Consider the following 20,137-nt stretch of genomic DNA (forward strand, 5'->3'; position numbering starts at 1 on the left):
AAAGTAAGTTTTGGATGAATAACAAAACCTCAGATTTCAAAGTATATATGCACCTGAAGCCCAAATTCCAGCAACTCTGATACAAAAGATTCTTCATTTATTTCCTGTGCTCAACAATTTTTTGCCTTGTTGGAGTGATCCAGGCACAGAAGTGACAGTACAGGAATCAAGAATCTAGCTCCATGTATCTTCAAATTCCTCTGAAACTTATCAATTTCCTGATTCTCTGGTTCTAATCATACCTGCAGACTGAGTACAATGCATCAAAATCAAAGCCATACTGAAGTGTTTTGTATTGACTAAAAGAGGAGATCAAATGGAAGTCAATCTATTTCAAATCTGTATCACACACCTGCTGACGTAGGCTGTATCTCAAACTATCATCAGGAAAAAGGGGTTTTTATATCATCAGCTGCTACACTGCATTTTCAATAACAATGCTAGAATATACTCTAAATTCTAGCCCTAAAGGGCCCTATTCTGCAGGGCTATCAATGCAATACTTTTTAAAAGCATTTGCTCATATGAGGGATAACATATGGCTAGTTGTCAATAAACCAGAATTCTTCAAATAAATTACTATTAACATGTTATTTAACTTTCCTCAACATTAGTTAACTTTCCTTAACATTCTCCTTATGCTTATAACAAAGAGATGCTACATTTCTCACAGTAAGTTTGTTTTTCCCTCAAGGCTGTGCATAGGATCTCAGTCTCAGCAGGATTCATATCAACCACGAATGTGGTTCTCTGACTCTAAAATCAAAGCAATGCATCTATTTAAACAAAAGAAAAACACTCATTTGAATTCTCTGTATCCATCAAAACCTGTTCAGGCTGCTTTTCTAACCCAATCTATTTAAACAATGGTCTTCTATGTCCGCAGTACGGTACTATGTTTGTTCCGGCTTGACATGTCTGTCTCATTGTTATTATCCTGACGAACTACAAAAACAGCCAAGCCAGTGGTAAAGTATTGGAATAGGCACAGTGTTCTCACCCCCATCTTGCTTTTGAGTTTGTTTTGTTTTGTTTCCGAAACTTCTTTGCCCTTGGCCACCAAATGTTCAGTCTGCCCAGGAGTCCTGAGAGCCCTATTGTAAAAATTATTACATACTAAAATGCAGGTAGCAAAGGGAAGCAATTCCCCCAGAGGGAACCAGCCCAAATGTGAGTGGGGAACACTGAGGCACAATCAGCCTTCCTCAGTTCCCTGTAGTCTAATCCTGTGAGTTAGCAAAAAATTAGTGACACTGCAGTGAGTAGAGCAGTGTACAGCACCATCACAGAGAAGTGGGAAACGGGCTGATAAAGAGGCATTGCATCTCCCCATGCCTTTGCCCTCTTCTGCCCTAATACATCCATAACTTTTGTTTCTCCTTCCTCCCCCCTACCCAATAGCCAGCTATAACAACTTCATTGTCAAGTAATATGCACAAGATCCAAGCCACAGAGACTACACTTTTTAACCACACTTTCTTGTATGAAGCCCTACTGGGACAATTCTGCCTCTGCTTCCAGGCTGAATCAATCTCTGATGACTTAAGGAGGGTGTTGGGGTTCCTTCCCCCGCCTTCTTGTGTAATAAATGTCAATTTTACTGCATCCTATTCATCTATGAATCTTCAGAAACAGATGAACTCTTACAACACAAGCCAATTTCCCTCATGCTATATACCAACAACAGATAAGTTCATGGATACCACATTCATGCATAATACAGGGGATTCCACAGCCTTGACTGTGGCCACATACATTTGTTTTTGGCCATTAATAGCATGAATACCAGCAATACCAGCATTATATTAATGAAAAGGTATCAGACTGGAAAGTCTGAGAACATATTTTCTGTGCTTCTGTTCATTACCGACTCAAATCTTGATTTCTCAGTTAAAAAAACATCTGTCTGGAAACAACAAACAAAACATCAAAGAAGTAAAATGTTTAAATAAGAGGACACAGTTAAGCAAATATCACAAGCAAGTTGTCAGGTAAAACTGGTGAAAACTTAAAAAGTCTAGAAACATTCAGACAAAAGGCCCTGGTACACTCTTGCAGTGAAACATATATTGTCACAGGATAAAATGAGGCAGAACACGTGAAGAAAAAAATAAAATGTAAAGGGGAAAAAATATCTTCTAGTCAAATATTTTCCCTGCTGATGAATTTAGAGAAAAAGAAAACAAATCACTATAGCAGAGAAGAGTCTGATAAAGTAAGTAATGTAAATCCCAGGAACAATTGTACAAAAGAACAAAGAAACCTATAAAAGAAGACTGTTACATCCAGGGAGAGGAGGGGAGGGGAAACTTCTTCAAAGGAATGCATTAAAAAAAAAAAAAGACATACAAGGTAAATTAAAACAAGCTAAGGCATCCTGTGAAGGGTGGTAGAGACATATAAGCCCTCAGTCAGGGTAAATGGTTAAAACTGTGTTTAAGGACACAGTGAAACTAACATCCGCAACTGCCACCGCAGTACAAAAAAATACACAGAACACATGCTAAGAAAACTTGCCAAAGGATCAGTAAATTACTGAACTCTTGCAATTAATCGATCTTCTCCAAAATTCAAAATGTTTCTAATGTTTCCACCGATGTTTCCCAGTTCTTACACAGGTTGCTACAGCAATATATACATCACATTTGACCTTAATAGTTCTTTGCCTCGTTTGTAAAATGAGTTCCACGTATGTGATTATTTTTTCTTTATCCCTGACTGAGTCCACATCCTGAAGAGCATTCATACTGAGTAGGCAAACAAAAAAGCATTAAAATGCCAAGGTTTTGTTCTTTTTGAATAACACTCCATGCAAGAGGGAGCACAGAAACTTTATGTCTTCCTTATTATTAAACAAAACAGAGAAGGGGTGAAAAACATAAGCCTTTCTGCCTGCCATATAATAAAATTCAAACCTATTAGGATTCAACTTTTCATTACATTCACAAAATTTAATCAAAATCAGTGCTGGAACTCAGGACCTCTCGAAAGCTCAAGCAAGTCAGCCACACTTTCTCTAACACTCTATAGTTTTTCAGCTCATTTTTATATACTTTGAACCTATCAGAATTCAGACATCATAAACTGTTATTTTCATATATGCTATAGTCATTCCTGCTGTTATTAAAAAAAAAAAAAAAAAAAGTTATATATCAAAGCTAAAGCTTAGACATAGGCCTTCATCATTTAACAACCATTCTCTTCTTCCTTAGCTAACAACTCTTAAATAAAAGCATCACCTGTTGAATTGTTTTGTTTCATGCTCTATCTGTAAGCACTTTGAGCAGCTTCAGGTTCTCAGTGCTTTTCTGAAAAATGCTGAAACTCTGTGTGACATTTTCATGGCAGAACCTGCAATTAGCAGATTGCTGCTCCTTGGTGCAATTTCTTTTTGCATCTGCCACAAATCTAGCAGACTCCCATCATGCAGTGTCACATGATGGTGTGACATATAGTCTAGACATCCAGCAAAACAGCATCAGAAAGGTCATTTGTGACCTGTGGTTTTGCACCATCTCTACTATTGGAGGGATGACAAATAAATCATAAAAAGGTTCTGAAAACAAATCATTATTTTGGTATTTTTATGAAACAAAAATATTATGTTTTGAAATATCAACAATCTACATTTTAAAGAAGCTGTATATTGAGGATACTGATTGAATTTAAATAAGGATTTGTATACAATATTATTTTCTTGATGAAATCTTCCACTGCATTGCAAGTTAGGGATATTCTGAATTAGGCCCACTTCTTAGTTATTAGAAGTATGCCATTAAGACCACCCAATCTTACTGAAGATCCAAAACAAGGCAAAAAATACAGGTAATAAAGAGATGCCTTTTCTGTGCACAGATAATTAAAACATAGCATGATAACCTTTGGTGATGAGGCTGTAGAGTAAATGCACATACCTTGATTCACAAGAAAAACACCAACTTCTTGCCCTGACAAGGGGGATGGGGGCGAGGAAGAGGGGGACCTTGTGCCAATATTGTCAGCAGATAACAATTCGAATACCTACAGGCTTTCATTCTCTTGAGTACCAAGGTACTACTTTTAAATATAGATATTTTTCAGAATAGAAGCATATTTTAAGTACTTGCTCAAGATCAGACTGGAAAGCTGGGACTGACAATAACTCAGATTTCCCAGTTCTGTGCTTTAATCATAAGAACATCTTTTCTCTCCTCAAATGTCTCCCAAAAGTATACCTTGCAAATAGTGTAGGGACTAGTGCTGTAAGTCAGAGAGATTCATAATTACAGCAGGTGTTTGATAGAATACCTTGAGGATGTTTGTTCATCTACAAACAAATTTAACCTAGAAGCTAATGAACTCTTTTGTTGCATCCAAATATGTACATAGATATTTGAAATTTGTCCATGGAATGGATCTAAATCACAGAACATGATACACAGAACATTGTAGAAAGCAATTGCCGATAAGGAAACGAGCACTGTAGAAAACCCCATGAGGCTCTATGCATTACAGGGAACAGAGAGAGCCCCACAGCCAGCTCTTCTAGACCCAGAGCTGTGGCCTCTCCTGGTATGATTCATCTGACCTAATGCAGACTTCTAAAACTAAACATGCAAATCTAAGCTGCGATCCACTCCAAACAACAAAGGTTACAGAAGGAAAGTCCACTCCATCTGCCCTAGGCAAACCTAGTAATATGTCCAGAAAGTAATCTAACACAGAAGTATTCTGTCCCAGATGGACAGGAAGAGCAGCTCTTTGCTACCCTACCAAAATTAGAATAGACATAGACCCCAATTACTAAGACTTTCCATTATTTCCCTGGATTCCATCTGCATGAAATAATGCTTCAGCACTTCTTCATCTTTCCCTCTTTATGTACCTGGACATCACTTCCACCTATTCTAGGCACTTCCTGTACAGGCATACAGAGGTCAAATCCATGCAGAATTAGTTTCTCATTTTCAAACTTAAGTCAATCCGGATGCCTTTCTTTTCCTTTTAGTTTTCTTCACATGTTGAAGAGCTCCTTACTTGCAAGTGAGGAATCGGAGTAGAAATCTGAGGAGTCAGTATTTATTTTATACTTTTGCTGTCTCATGGTCATGAACATTCAAAAGCAGGAAGGAGCACAGTGATATAAGTGAAAGGCAAACAGCAAGAGCATCATTAACATACCTCCCCAGATCCAAACAAGCACGGATCCATCCTGCTCTAAAATGACTTGCAATCAAGTAAGTACCACTCTGTAAGTAATGGCAGGAGAGAAGGCTAATGTTTTAAGCACTATCAAGAAATATCATGCAAGTCTGCATTTAGTCATGTTTAAAAATATATATATATATATCATCCTCTAAGACAACCTGTTCTTTTTTCTGTTCCACAGCATAATATAAAAAGTGTTCAGAAAGCTCTTCAGAAATCACAAGGCCTTAGGTGGTTAGTTGTTGCTGAATGGAAATTAGTAACATAATGTTATATTACATTCATTTTTATGCAAAACACATATGCTAGACTGTTTCAAGAAAGAATGCTTAAAGAAGCACTGCCAGGACACTATGTCTGTGGTAGCATGGATTTCTATAGCCTTTTCTATCCTTTTTTTGGAAAGGCAAAAGACATCTTCTCTGTCCATTTCACACAGACCAGTCTCCTCTGTCATTTTATGATCTCCAACCTGTGTTCAAATCTCATCTGAGAATGTTCCTTTTCTGCAATCAACTAACCTTAATCTCTCCAATTTCAAAAAAAGCATATTTCTCTCTGTTATGTTTTAAAAAAATGCATTTTAGTAGGTTATGTTTTGGGGACAGATTGTATGAGAGAAATGCTATAGAAAATAGACTTTCCTGAGCAAAATAAAATTACTATCATACACAAAATGTAAGGAATATACAGTATCTAAAATTAGATATGACGAACCTACCCTATACATCTAAAATTAGACATCAAAATTTGAGTTAGTCATCCAACAGTCTCTTACAGTCAGCAAAAACAGTCATAATTGCTTAGATTCATTTTAAACTCCTAATCTGGAATGAATCAGTTAAGACTGTGATTCGTGTTCTCTCTACTGACTACAGAGAATGCTTTGGAGGGCCGGTGCAGTCTTACATGTTTCACTTTTAGACCTCTGGCAATGCATTACAAAATGTGGGTGAACTGCTTTAATGAAGTAAGTTCTAAAGAATTTTGGAGAGTGCTCCACAGCAAGACGGTATCTCTGAGCCTATAGAAGGCTTGTCGCACTCCGGTTAAAGGAGACAGTTTCATCTGGCCTCATCACCACGATTCCATCAATTCTGGTAGAGGTACACTCACACTGGAGGCAGCAATAGTCTATATCCCTTTCCAGTGCTTCTCTGGGTTCACACCAAGTTCTCTGTATACCAATGCACTACAAGTACAAAGAAAAGCTAAGGATTGGCTCCCATGTCATTAAAGAAAGCTTTGAGACAGAATTATTATTGCACTACAAATCCAAGCCCATGCATAAGGGCCGTGTCACGGGCGGAAGGAATATAAAGAATTTGTTAACATGCACACTAACTACACAGTCCAGAAACAGCATATCTGTCAGCATAATACAAGCAGAAGAAACATTCACAATATACTTTAGAAATGGGCAATGCTGCAAAATCTCACTCTTCGCTATTACTGTTCAAGAGCAAATGATCAGGTCTTCTGAAAAGGATGCTTGGATAGTCAGTTGCTTTTGCTCTAAGTAACCTAACGAACATAAGAAGTGAATTAGAGAAACTGAAGATTTAAAATCATTAAATTTCAATATGGATAAAGGGTTTGCATAAATTCTATTTGGCATCAAATACACAACTCTGGATTGATGCTCATCCCTAGTGGTCAAATAGGCAGACAAATTCCTTTCAGAATGAGGAATTAAGCAGGATGCTCATCTTGCAATGGCTAAAGAAGGCTTGAAAACAGGCTGATATAACATTTGCGGCTGCAGAACTGTGCACTTCAGGGTTGAGAAGTTTATGGATATAAAAATCTTTGCACTGCTCATCATCTTTCATTTGCAAGATAGTAAATCCATAGCAATTTAAACCAAGGCTATAACTTTACATGAACTCTTCCTTTGGCAGTAGCAGAAATACCTCACTAAGTAAGTAAAAATTCAGTTACGAGCTTCTTCCATAGCTGATGCAAAATCCAGTGCATTTCACAAGGGTCTCCAACAGTCCTTTCAAGACTTTATATAAACAAAGAGCTTGCCATAATTCCCTCCTCTCCAGTGGAGATGTTCGGAACACTTCTGTTACAACAGCACTGAACCTTATTTCTCAATCCCATTAGTTTGATTATGACAGTAAATACAGAGATGTGTCTCTTCCCATGACTTCTGTCTGCCTGCAGTTGAATGGCTTAAAGAACGCTAAAAACAGCTCCAGAAATGACATGAGCAAGGAGAGAGATCATTATGAGGAGAAAAAGGGAGCAGAGAGTTCATAGGAAACTAGCCTTTTCTCTCAGAGGGGCCAGCAGTAGCTGCTTTAGAATAACAGATCCAAACAGTTTGCTATCACACTGATGGGACTGATCCTCCTAACTAGTCTATGAGAATACTTGAGGTCCCCATTTACCTGCTGTATGCCAAAGCACACTCCAGCTTGCTTTAAGGGAGACCTCTTTTCACAAAACTGTCATTTTATGTTACCTGCATACAACCAAGTCCTTAAAACATTTCACTCTTCAAGATACCTGAACTGTGTCTGTATTAGGAAGTAGAGGACACTAGCAGGAATAGATTTATAGTGAAACAGCTGGTACCAATGACCCACATTCACACTATACACATCTCCAGGGATTTTTACTGAAGATTTGTTCTAAGCCAGTCTGGGGGACTGAAAAACAATAGCTGGAGTGCACTAGGTGCACTTCTGGACACTAAGTGTGCATCTTCCGGCTTCCTTCTGAAAGGAATCCAGTTTGCGTGCTCTGAAATTTCCCTGCGATGGCAAAGTGATGTGTAGAAAGTGGAAATGCCTAACAGATTCACTGCAGCTGTGCACTCATGGTATCAACTCAAACACCAATGCCAAGGCACTCCGAGTTAGGTGTCTATATCATTCAACCCTGAAATTATCCAGCATCATTTTAGAGAAGAGCAAACATTATTACTGTATTCTAACAAAATTCAGTCATTAAATTTGGAGGCACATAACCAGAAATAATGTTTTTTAATACCTAGTACTTTTTTTCTTAGCCATGAAATGTTTTTTGTAATTCATTCAGCTGAGGGAGAAATGGAACTAGTTGACACAGTAACTTTATAGCTCTTTCAGTTACAGGCTGTCTTCTCAAATTTCTGAAAGGCTGGGAGAACTCCAGAATTTCTTTTATGTATATACCTATGCCCTGAAAACACCATTAAATGCTTCTTTGGTGCCTCTTTTAAGTAATAGTGACTTGTAGCTTTCTTGTTAATGACATGATTTTTGTTACAGTGATAGTCTGAGGTAGGTGCAGGTGTCTCTGATATGTAACTGTCTGGCTGGGCAGGCTTAGATGGAATTAATACCTGGCTAGTCAATAAATGATCTCATTTATGTGATGTAACAGTGACCTCTCCTAACAAACTGGTGGTTCAAGCCTTGATATCTATGAGTTTATTACACAAGCTCTAGTACTTAATTCTCTACAATATGTAAACCGAGAACCATACACACACATTTCAGAGATGATGATGACAATAATAATTGGAATAAATATCAAAAAACATAAAAAGAGGACAAACTTTGGATGGTAACATGATTCATTAGGCTGCAGTTTAGGCAGAGCTTGTGTAATTTGGAGGAATCCCAACACAAGAGAAACAGAAAGCTCCAGACACATTAACATTGCTTTCACTGCAGTGCACAAGTTACACAATATTTCCTCTCCCCAAAACCTCTCACCAGCATAACTCATCAATAGTCCATTCATACAAAAGACTAAAAGCCTAAACGTAGATGCTTAGGTGCCTTTTTAGAAACTATAGAGTATCCATCGCGTACACATGAGGCTGGCAGTTTGCAGATATGAAAAAGTCTCACAGGAGGTTTCCACCAAATACGAACATCAGTAAGAATCAAATTCATAAATAACACATTTGGGGAAAAGGATGCTGAGCTATATGACTCTACAGACCCTACTGATACTAATATTGTGTATATTATGCATATAGGATCTTTAGAAGAAAATCATAAGGAATCCTCTAAACTGGTTTCAATTTTTCAACATTTCAAGATGCTAGTAAATTTTATATGCTATTCCCCAGGTTCACATCACTTTTCTCTCTGCAATGATAATGTCAATAGAAAATAAATCAACCTTAATGAGTTCTAGACTGGAAATATTTGAAATATTCCTACCACTTCTTCTCTAGAGATATTATGTTAACACTACCTTCAGGTAACCTTATTCTCCTCACAATTGTCTGATCCTCTTGACTCCATCTCATCTTAAAAGAATCTTGGTTCTGATGCTCTCTCAGGTTGCTAGCAATAGCCTGCTCTGTTTCCAATGCTTTTTATTCTCAAATATAACTTAATTTTTCTGAAATTGAAAAGATACAGGAAAAAGGGGAATTATCAAGACAACCAAATGGAAAAATCTATATAGAAGGTTGCTTAAAGGGCTATATTTGCTACACTTTTAATCTCTCCCCTGTGGTCAATTCACCAAGAAAAAGTAATTAAAAACTTATCTCCATTTTATAAGCAGTGAGAAAGAGCACTACTCTAAATCTTCATCAGCAGTTAGTGTGGCCAATGCAAAATTAAAAGGAAGAAAAATATCCAGTGTTCCACTGAGATTCAAAGTTCGGTTTTGCTTTGTTTTCACGGTGGCCCAAAAAACAAAGTGGCTTTGATACATACTTTCAGAAAACCACTCTAAATACCCTTTCAGAACCACTTTATACACGAAATACAGAAAAGACACTTATCTTCCACCAATGAATACTACATATGGGTCCTCCAGCAACAGATCATGCAGCTTGGCAAATTTTAGAACTATTCAAGTAAATATATGTGCCTATGAGTGTTGCTTTCTTAAAAATTAAGACAAAAACACTAAATGAACGTAAAAGCTACAACTATGCTTCCCCCCAGGAAAATCGTTTCCTAGCCATGTAAAACAATATAACATTTGAAAATGCAGTTTTCATTGCCTCTCTCCCTGAAGACTGTCCCTTTTCCTACAGAAAAGGGAAAGCAATGAAAATGTGCAGGCTACCCTAAAAGCTGATAATCATGGGAATTTTGGAACTTCTTTCCATACCAGTGGAAATTATTTTCTGTGATGGGCAATGTATACAGATTCAGCAATGCATCTAAAAACTATCTCTCAAACTGTATTCAACTTTCTAGTAAAACACAGTAAACCTAGTAAATCACAAGTAAATCGTGGAAAAATTGTTGCAAAACTTTTCAGCTCCACAGACGTTTTTGCTCTCTCTTGTGTGGTCCATCTAAACAGCTGTTGATTACTCTCAAAGCAACTACAAGCTATTTCAGCTATCAGTTTCCTTCAGCTACCCTTTCCTAGAATTTTTTACTACTGTTAAATATGATACATACATTTAATTTCTAAATGTCCTACTTCCAGTTTTTACCATTAGTTTTTCCACTGAGTTTTCTTCCCTGATTATTAGTAGCATTTGCCTACTCTTCTCTCCCTTATCATAGCACTGCCTATTGAGGGCTTCTTCCTTTTACTTCTCTCCATGCTTAACTCCCTACTTGCTTCCAAAACCTTGTTCCCCCTCCCTTTCCTCATCCCAACTCACACTCACACCTATCAAAAGCATTCTCTTGGATCAGTATCTCAGATGCATAGTTCCAAAAATAGTTTTTGAATTTCCTGCCTTTCTTCTGTGTGGCACATATGTTAAAGAAATCCCTGGAAGACACCCCAGCCTGAAGACTACTACAGTACTCAGTGTTTCATGAGAAACAGATCATCATATAAGTCTCTGTTGACACTACTGCAATTAGACTTTTTCTTACTTTCATATTTCATTATTTCTCTTTGCTATATCTGTCTCTTTTATCCCTTCTTCCTCTCTTGACTTAAGATCACCTTTAGTACATTTTTATCCTTGCTGTATGTTGTCGTTTTCACATAGTGCTGCTGTTTTGGGTAGATTGCAACACAAGGAGATATAAGATCTGAAACCAGTCCCACACGCTGCCATTGACATTCTACATGAACGCAGCCAAGTCTCTGAGTTTTATTTCACCTCAATGTTTCTCTACACAATGAGATGTGCATTACAAATATTCCACCGAAGAATGCTGACTGTATTACTCATTGGACATTTCCATAGTCCACTTATTTTTTATCCCTCTCTTCCCATAGATTGTTTCCCTATCTCATTTATTAAAGAAAGGTTTAATTTTTTCATCTGTAATTACCAAGGTCTGTAAAAGTTCCATAGCTGAAAGTCAGCTTCAGTGCAGAAATATTAACCAAACCAAAATTCTGGCCCCTTTTTCCAGTGCCTTCTCTGAGGTGTCTAGTTATTAGCTCAAGCACAACTTGACTAAACAAAGCTCTAAATTCCTTCCCTCCCTCACCCCTGAGCCAATTCTCCTATCCATCAATGCAATATTATAACACCATAGATCCTATTAAATATTATATTGCCTGTCACTCAGGCATATAAATCCAGGCATCATCTTTGATCTTGACAAATTCTCAACTGCAGGGTATGTCTATATCTTGCTGAGGGGTTTTTTGTGGGGTTTTTTTTTCCGCACAAGGTTGCTAAATACCTTTCCTATACCTCTACTCAGCTAAAATACTTGCTTAACTCTTCACCCTATTATGTCCTGTTTCTTGAATTATCAGTTTCTCTTGACAAAGGTAAACCTAACTGTGCCCTACCATAGCTTTTAAAATTGTGTCTGAAGACTAGCCCCTTTACATGTTGCTTTGACTATGTTGTACTGTTTCCCTTTCCACATAGCACATAACCTAGTAGTCCTTTAGTGCACTTTCCCTGCCATTTATCCCTCATATTTACCACCAAATTTTAATCTCATTTCTAACAAATCCTGGGTGTCCAATTTCCTTGTTCATCTGTCAAATTACCCAATAAGTATTTTTATGCTTCCTTCTCTGCTTCCCTTTATGGCCAGGAGGAGCTTGCCAAAATATTTCATTATTCTATTTGCCTCTTTAAGATACTATTGTGGTATCACACTTGTTGTGGCATGACCAAAACATACATAAGTGTGAGGGAGTAAATATGCACATGTGGGTAAATATGCACATGAGGGTAATATATATATGTATGCAAGAAAATACATGTCTGTGTGCATGTATGTGCATGCATGCAAATATATGTGCGTGTGCATGTGGAGATACATGTGTGTAGACACATGCATGTAAATATATATGCCTGTGTGTGCAAATGTGCATATGAGTGCAGGTGTAAATACATGCACATAAACATGCATGCATGTAAGTCTATATATACACGGTGTGTGTAAACATATATGTGTAAATATGTGCTGTGTGCAAATATATATGTGCGATTTTTTACTGATGGCTTTAGCGACCTTCATTACTTCATTTACTCACATTTCTGACAGATGAACTTCAAGACACATTTTAATAACTACAACCCTGTAAGTGTGGTTGTAAATGGCATGTAAGAGCTTCCATTCAGAGGAAGTAAATTCAGAGAACCTGCATTTGGGAGTCATAAGAAATAGAAAATAAAATTCAGGATAATACAAATATTGGATGGTTGGAATATTGGATTTTGAAGATGATTCATTTAAAAGGCTAAAAAGAAATCAATTTTGATTTCTAACTGAAAGACTTTCAGAAGTTGAAGTGCATATGTTAAATCTGTAAAGCTATGTGGGACTTTCCAAGTTACTATACTCCATGTAATTACTCAGTTAGATTCTGGATTTGAACATTATTAATAAACCTTTAAAGGCAAATAGTAATGTGACACGATCAACATTTCCAGACACTTGTAGGATTTCTTATACTAATATACCTAAGTGGTAAGGGCCCATTCCACTTTCCTAAATAAATAACCACTTGTTTCAAATCACAAATTACTGTCCACAGAAAAATTAGTCTTCTGTTGTTTCTTTTGTTCTTATAAGTCATACATGAAAATAGGTCTGATTTGAGACAGCTTTGAAAAACTTTTCAAAATTGCAATGTTTAAAAAAAATCTTTAAGAAGACGGTACTAAAAATCTATAAAAAGAATTTTTTAGTAAAAATCATAATAGAAAGATAGCTAGTAATGGCCTGTGTCCTGACCCATAAAATGCTGTTGAAAGTTTTTGTGTATGAAGCACAGCTCTTGAAGTATGTAATATTTACATGTTATCAGGAAGAACAACATTGTACATATTGACAAAAGTAACTCTTGAAAACACACGATGTGTTCTTTTTTTCCCCAGAAACAGCCAAAGCAAGTGTGTTGTGTTTACAAGTGAGATGTGTTATTTTCAACTGTGAGAACAAGAAGCAAGTCAAAATCTCAAAAAGGAGAAATCCAGGGTAGTAAGTCTGGGGTTTTGTATTGTCAATACAACACTCCTCCTAAATTTCATCAGTCTCTTAGTTTTCCAAAAATCTAATTCCTGCTCTTACAGTCACATAAGCTTCTAAAAACAATGGTAACAATTCTGTTGACAACAAGTCTTCTGTTAAAGCTCACCGTGAGACTGAGAATTTTGTTTGAATTCCTATATGTACAAAACAGGAGGAATTTTCCAAATTATTCAGGCTTGGCCTAGTGGCATCTAATAAAATCCACATGAGTTGCATCATTTTTGATTCTGTATCCAGGGTGTTTTATCTCACTTGGACTTATGCAACTTTTTACAGCTAAAATACTAAGTACAGACTTTCATAAAGTTTATAAAGTTTTCTAACGCAGAAAATAATAAGATTGGAGATTTTATTCTATGATTTCAGTACTTCTGTTCCTTGATTTTTAAACTTTTTATTCATTTTAGAAGCCTGAGCAAACTATTAAATAATATATATTGTCTGCAGGAGTATGATTCTTATTATACACCCAGAACAACCACTTTTATGCAGTACAATTTTTAACAATCCCTTACCTAATCTAGTGAGAAAAATGAGTTACACTTGACTTAGTTCGCATGTAATAATATGTCATCCTTAGCACAGCAAAGTAAAGCTAGTGTGCAGGATGCCACCCTTATGTATAGAAAGCTCTAGCACCTAGTAGCTTTCAAAACAGTGCCCTGCTGCTATAGTAAATGGAGGGAGGTAAAAGTACATTGGGAGTGTCAGCTTTGCTGTTTGCATTTCATTTTGCCTTGCTGATCAGGGTTGAGACACTTTTATGATGTAAAAAGAGGTATTACATTTGTAGCACTGGAGTCACTATGCCATATTAGCAGCCTGGGAAACATTCAATGATACACTTAAAGCTGACCACAATTTTTCTGTGCAAATACATGCTTCTCCCCCACCATTATCTGGAATTTTAATACTGTTGGAAAAGACAAAAAATGGCTTGCTGCTGCCCCCACAGAAGGCCTTTATCAACTGCACTTTCTGGTTGCAGAGGAAAAGCAGAAGAGACAGCAGTCTTTTAGGCAAGTGGATGGGAAGCTACAGCTGAGCAAGGGTGGAAGGTGCAAAGCACTGCAACTTTCCAACAGCTCAGCTGGAAAGCAAGCAAAGATCTCAGCATTTCCAGCAGCCCTTCCAGTAAAGAAGCCAAAAAGAATTAGTGTTCAGCCTCTGGTGGCCCATCAGTTCAGCTATCTCTGAAACACCTTTCAATGTTTCTTTAAACTTGCCACCAACAGAAACAACTCCTAGCCTCTAAACTCAGGGGTTCTTCCAGATACTTGTCTCTTAGCAAAATTTACTAGGTATGCAGAAGATTCATGAATAAAATGAATTAAAAATAAAGTGATTCCTACCTAACATGCATTCAGTTCCTAGGAAGTCCTCTAAGCCATGGGAATCTTTCTTTAAAGCCCTGGTTAAGTTTTCTGATAGACCAGTAAGCTCTTCAAAATGACAGGGATTGGGGGTGAGGAGAGAAAGGGAAAACCAGCACCTTCAACAATTTAGCACGTAGTAGGATAGAGCTTTCATTCCGTATTAGTCACAACTGGCAATCAGTGAAGATGAAAAAATGAGCACTGCTTCAGTTTTAATTTAGCCTCTATGGCAAACACAGAAGAAGATTTTAAGAAGATTTTAATATATGACCCCTTGTGTTTTCTGAAATTCTTATACTGAAAGTTCCTTGTACTTCAGTTTTGAACTATTCAACTCTAATTGTTATTAAGGTCTAATTGGCTTCTCTGCTGATGGAGGCAGAGAGGGGTTAAAAAGAAAACTCCTAGTAGAAGGCTTATGCAAGCAGTTAGGAACTGAGCTGTTTCTAAAGTGGAAAAGGAAAGAGAAAGGAAAGAGTATAAATACTACAAAATTAAGAGTACCTTTTACAATAGTCATCAATAAGAAGTGAATAAGTCATCTCTTTAAAGAACTGAACAAATTAAACTTTCCAGTTAGTCCAGCAATAATAGAATTAGCAGGAAGTGGGAATTATTTTTAAAATACATTGGAAGCTAGACTAGAATAACACTTATTTTTTTAATTGTTAAAGACTCATTCATGTGTTCCTTGCTACTGTTCCAGCTGACAGCCACACAATAACAGTCCACTGCAGGAGAGCAAGTAAACTAAATACACCTACATGCTAATAAATCACATCTCTGGATCCTGAACAGTCACTTTGAAGTCTGCCTCAAAGATGTGCTTTAGTTTTACTTGATTAGCTACCATGTTTGCAAATAGTGGATAATGTATCATATCCAAGAGACTCATTCCAAGGGAACTTCTTTTGTTTTTAATAAAGTTTTGGAGGGTTTTGGATTCTTTTATTTTGGTTATTTCCTTCTGAAAACAGTCTGAATAAAGATATACATCACTTAGTACTTCGAATGTGGTCTGCTTTTCTGATTCCCCTCACTCTCAAAAAGAAATAGAAGAGTTATGAAGATGAGCAACAAAGATTGTTAAATGTATGAAATGCCTCCCATAACAGTAGCAACAAAACAAAGACTTTTTAGCCTACAAGAGACAGATAAAGGGGAATATAATAGAGTAGCTTTGTGTGGCGTGAAGAAATTGAATAAGAAATCATTGTTTTCTATCTCCCATGTTGCTAGTAAACAACAGAAAAAAATTATCAAGCAGATTCAAAATGAAGAAAGGTCCCTGTGCTCACAGTAGACAGTTGAACTGTATAGTAACTAGAATGGCATAAGCACTTGTCCACAAAACAATTGAGAAAAACAAATTAATTCTGTATCAGACCTCATACATTGCAGGTGGTAATGTATGATGTGAATGAAAAGTGTATCATGCAGGACAGATCTTATCTGTGCATGCTATTTTAATCACCATAACTGTGATGCAGCAGGCTGTTGTATCTATTAGAACAGTTGAAACTTTACAGAAATTAAGAAAGTTTTTAATTTGAGGAGATGATTCAGATTTAACAGAAATGACTTTCTTAGCTGCATACTCAGCTAATCTGGTTTCATTGCTCAGTCACATATTCACTATTAAATCTAAAACAAATTTAAGATTCATTTTTCCACTACTTTGTTATACTTAAATATTATCCCCAAGCAGATTAAAGTAATGCATTTTGTTACATGAGCTGAAACGAACCTTAAAAGCTGAATTCCTTCCAGCTTAGGAAAAGAAAAAAAAACCACCTTGAATGGGCTTTTTGTTCTGAACTTTATTCAGAAGCTAACAATGTGGCTTGATAAGCAAGAACTTAATTCTAAGCAGGATCTGAACTCTAGCTGCTGTCAGAAATAAAAATGCAGCTCTTCCACAGAGACTACAAGTCAAGGAAGATCAGCCTTACTTAATCAAAATTAGTATTTTTAACCTCTGCCTCATATTTTTCATGATGAATGAGCAATAAAACACACTTCTGCAAAGCACTGAGATTTGCTTATGCAAAAAAGAAATAATGCATCACTTTGCCTCTTTGCAGATCACGCTCTTCTACATAGTATATCCATGAACATTTCCCAGTTGCAATTTTCAACATCCATCTTGGACAAAGAAGTAAAAAAAAAAAAAGGTAAACTATGCCTTAATTCTTGCATACAGATCCTTCCAAAGCCTCTCATATCAGAAAGTGTACCTAGCTCCAGCATCTCTCACAAAAGGTCTCCCACAAGGATCATGCCAGAAGGTCTAGAAGAAAACAAATTAGCACCACAGAGAGATGGTCTGCTAAATGTAGAGAAGGTTAAAGTGGCTTAGCCATAGCACAAATAAAAAAATAATTATGTAAGCAAAGATCAGGCACAGATATTGCCAGTGAACATAGCAATATCTGAATTACTACTTCCATGTGAAAAGCTTGCATCAATACCACTAATTTGCATTAAACTACTAAAATCCATTAAAAATCAAGAGCCAGTAAGAGTAAACATGGTAGCTGGGAACATTACTGCAAGTGTCAAAAAGCAAGAGTATACTACAGTTACAATGGTACAAGCAGGCAACCATTTAGCCTTTAGCTCTCAGATTTCATTGCTAAAGATCATGGGAAGCTATATTTTGTTTGAATATTGGACTTTAAAACACTGAAAGTATTTTCCCATTTAAAAAATAAGATTGAAAATAATGTACTTGTAAAACATTTATTCAAAAAGTAAATACTTTTTTATTCAAAAAGTAAATTTACTGAAGTCCTACCTAGTAAACATCAAAGAAATTACTTCCAGACTGAAATTCAGGAATGGTCTTAAATAACTTGCTAAGTGGAGGAACTTCATGTCACATCAATTTTGCAAAAGAGAGTTCAAGTAATACAACTGCAGCAAAACAACATTTTACTTTCAAAGTACTTTCCTCTTTTTCTTTGCATTCCAAAAGTGAAGCAAAATGCTTTACACAACTAGAAAATAGACTTTTTTTAAACAAGCTTTCTCTTGTTTGCACCATTTCAATAAACCCAAGACTACATACTGGTTTCTTAAGTGAGAGCTAGTTTGCAATTCACCGGTGGTGAATTCTGGTGGTTAGAACTTTCCAAGAAGTGTTAACATTTAATTAGATAACTCTGAATAGCGTAACTTTGAGCCCATGATGCAACTGTGATGAATTCATTTCATTAGCGCTCCCAAGAGGTACAATTACCACTGTTTAAGAACCACGTCATAAAAATCTATGACAAAAGGACTGTACTCATCTGTATTCCATTACAGAAATCATGCAAAATCATTTGAATCTATATGGAATAAACTTGCAAATCTTTAGGTAGCAAGTTTGACAAATTATTTAATGATAAAAATGTCAGGGTCCCAAAGTTAAATTTGTTACAGAAGAGTGGCAGAGTTTTTCTTGCACAAAACAAATTTCCCTTCTGCTTTATATTCTTGCTTTAACATGAATTTAACAGATCCAGAGACTGAAAGACTTCTATTGGGAAAGGAATATTCTTACCTCCTTTATTCTCACTGTCCCTCATCTCTGTGAGCACAAGAGTATGTGCTGCTGAGAAAAGGCTTTTAATTGCATACTACAGGGAAACCATACTGATTTTGTTTTGCTTTACGAACTTGCAAGTGATTTTAGAGGTGAATACTACTTATAGAGCATGCAAAACTTGGAACTCCAAACAACTTATGAAAACCACAGTGCCATCAGCTCTTGCTTTACATCACAATCTGTAGGCTGGAAAGCCTAGGAATACATTCTTCATCTGAAGTCAACAGTTTTGCCTCAGTGGAGTTTTACTGAGATCCACAGAACGGTCCTGTCTCACTATGCACCTGTACTGCCTGTGCCAGGACCCTGAAACAACTGCAGTTTTAAAGTGAGTGGACCTAGACTTCTTCCCTTCAGTGACCTCCTTTTAGGAGCTCAGGTCTTGTATATAACTGTCTTGTATACAAGGCAGGTCTTGTATATAACTCTTCTCCTGCTCACCATGTCCTCAGAGGTGAGTCCTTGCTTCTAGGCAGCTCAGCAATTTTTGAATTGCAGTGAAATACGGTACCCTCTGGCCCCTGGGGAGATCCGAGTCACTGCTGAAGCCTAGTTCTCTGCTTCTCACTGCATGCTTAGTCTCAGCTAAGCTGAGCTCTGGACTCACCTACTATGACTCTTTTGCCTCTCTCACCTTACTGCCTCTGGCACCTTTTCCTCACAGTACAATGCCTGAAGGAAAGAGCAGTCTCCCCCTCTAATGGGCTTTACAGGACTGGATGCTTGAAGAAAAACAAACATAAATTTAGAAAAACAACTAAAACAGAAACCAAACCCATCACAATCCTTTATAAGAATGTCTCGCTCTTAAATAATCCAGTAAGCTCCTTTGCATAACCAGGTACAGACAGCAATATTGAGCTAAGCTGCAAATGCAAATTCCTGTCCAGAAGAAAGGTGCATAACATGGGAGAAGTTTTGATAATTGCCATTTTGGGAAGAAACTTCAAAATGATAAGACAACCTACAGAAAAGAGAAATAAAGCAGCGCATCAGCCACTGAAATATCATCAGTATATTCCCAAAATATGAAAAAGTAATGTTTATACAACACAAGGAAAACGACCATAATAATTCAAGGTTGGAAGGGACCACAGGAGGTCTCTAGTCCAAACTTTTCCTCAAAGCGGGCTCAACACCTGTTGAGCTTTGTATTTTCTAAGACTATTCTTATATTTCCAGACAGTGTTTCTAATTCCTTCTTTGCCTGTCCCTGCTTCCACCTCCCATATACCTCCTTTTCATATTGTAGCTCTACCATGAGCTCACTGCTTAGCCAGTCCAGTCTCCTGACAGGTCTATTTGTTTTCCTGGGTTTTGGGATGACCCATACTTGTACTTGGACAATTCTGCACTTAAGGAGCAGCGCCAGTGGGTCCGGCTATGGGCAGTGCTGCACAAGATGTAGTGCATCATGGACAGGTGGTGGCTGTGGCTCTGCTGCACGATGTGGTGCTGTGAGCCCTGTGGGGGGAGCTTAGCAAAAGAGTGAGTATGAAACTTTATGTCACTATTACTATGGAAAGATAAAACCTACCTGTTTCTTTTTTAACTCCTTTCCTTCATATAATGAGGCTTTATTGATTTTTTTCTTC

This window comes from Dromaius novaehollandiae, chromosome 2 (assembly GCF_036370855.1).
Source record: "Dromaius novaehollandiae isolate bDroNov1 chromosome 2, bDroNov1.hap1, whole genome shotgun sequence".
In the NCBI taxonomy this organism is placed as follows: domain Eukaryota; kingdom Metazoa; phylum Chordata; class Aves; order Casuariiformes; family Dromaiidae; genus Dromaius; species Dromaius novaehollandiae.